We start from the raw sequence: 1987 nt of genomic DNA on the forward strand, positions 1-1987 counted from the left end.
GGGCGGGGCGGGGCGGGGCGGGGCGGGGAAGGACGGAAGGAGACTCAATTCAGATCCGGTTTTCGGCCTCTGCGTGGAATCCTGTGTTTGCCGCGGCGCTGGGAGCTGGTACAAGGTTCCCCAGGATCGGCCTTGGAGTTTATCCCATGGGGTTCAGGAGGTGGAGGATTTCTGCAAATTTGGGTTGTTCTTCGAGCCTAACGCATTCTGGACCTGGAGTGAAGTCGGGGTGGAGTTGAGGCTGCCTGGAGGGCAATGAGCTCTTGGCCAAGGATGATCACGTCGTGGGCTCGGACTGTGGGTTGTGACTTTCTCAGTCTGTGGTGTGCTGGAAGAAGCTATAGAGCTATCTTCTCTTCCCTGGTGGAAGCATGGTTTTTGGAGTCAGAGATTGAGTTACCCAGACTCAAAAAACAGTCTAAAATGATAGCGCAATAGTTTGCGCCCTCCCCCTTTACTTTCAGATATAAATGTGTGCAAATGGTAGGCACCTCCCCACGATTAACGTAATCATTATATACTGCAAACATGTAGTGATAAAGATAAAAGCATTTAAAAAATGCTTAGAGGGCTGGGGAGATAGCAGCATAAGCCCCTTCCTGGCAAGCACAAGGTCCTGAGTTTCATCTCCATATCAAAAAATAAAGTGCTTAGGTAGGCACGCAGTAGCAGACCTCAAGGAAGAAGGGCTGGGTAGCATGTGTTGCCATTAAACAAAAATGTCAGCAGCTGGGAATGGTGGCCCACACCAGTAATCCCAGCACTGGGGAGGCTGAAGCAGGAGGATTCTGGAGAGTTCGAGGCCAACATGGGCTCTATAGTGAGTTCAAAAAACTAGCCTGAACTGCATGGCGAGACCTTGTCTCAAAAAAAAAAAAAAAAAAAAAAAATCTTTCATGGAGTTCTATGACTAAAGTCCCTGAAAAGGGATAAGAACACACTTTGCAATTTCTTAGTAATTACTAAGTAAAATGTCAGTGAACATCACAAGTACCATAGCTTCCTGAAACCCAAGATTGACTTTGGTGTATATAAAAAATTGTTCAGCCAGGGAGATGGCTCTGGAATAAGCGCTTCCCTGGCAAGCGCAACACCCTGAGTTCAATCCCTGGTCCTGCAAAAAAAAAAAAAAAAAAAATTGTTCAAACTTGCACTTAGTGCAGGGGCTTTCATGGCACAGCCTGCCTCCTTTTCACCTTAGGATGTCTAACTCCAAAGTTTTTATCCATAGTGCTGTGCTGAGATTCAGAACTTTGCAGGGCCTAAAGCTTTTATAAGTACCCATGGAACCCTCCAAAATTAGATACTTACATTAATGTTTATATAGAAAGAATAAACGGGTCACACCCAGTTATGTAGCCCTGGAGATTTAAGTCTCTGTCTTCTGAAACCTCTGTAGGCAATTATTCAACAATGTGTCCATAAAATAATTCCTGGACATGTGAGAGGCCATGGGTTCAATCCCCAGCCCTGGAAAACAAGTACTTCCTAGAGCTTGAAGTGTGGCTCAGTGGTATTAACATGATGTGCCTACCATAACAGATGGGAGGCCCTGGGTTTATTCTCTAGCACACATACAAAAAAGAAAAGTTGCTTTAAAGGATGGGGATGTAGCTCAGAACAGCCCTTGTTAGAATATGCAAGCTCCTGGGTTCACTGCAAAGGAGAAAAAAAAAAAAAGAAAAGAAAAGAAAAAATTTTATGTTGGGGGCTGGGGAGAAAGCTCAGTGGAATAAGCACTTCCCTGGCAAGTGCAAGGGTCTGAGTTCAATCCCCGGTGGGGTGAGGGGGATGGACTATGTTGAAAGCTGGTTTCAATTGCAACACTGATTACAAATCCCTCTACTCAGTACCTTTACAAGTTCTTACAATCTGCAAATAGGACTTTCAAGATTAACATTTGGGGGGCCGGGGAGATGGCGCAGTGGAATAAGTGCTTCCCTGGCAAGGGCAAGGGCCTGAGTTCAATGCCCGGTTCCGCAAAAAA

The sequence above is a fragment of the Octodon degus genome, unplaced genomic scaffold (genome assembly GCF_000260255.1).
Source record: "Octodon degus isolate 3935 unplaced genomic scaffold, OctDeg1.0 scaffold00107, whole genome shotgun sequence".
Lineage (NCBI taxonomy): Eukaryota > Metazoa > Chordata > Mammalia > Rodentia > Octodontidae > Octodon > Octodon degus.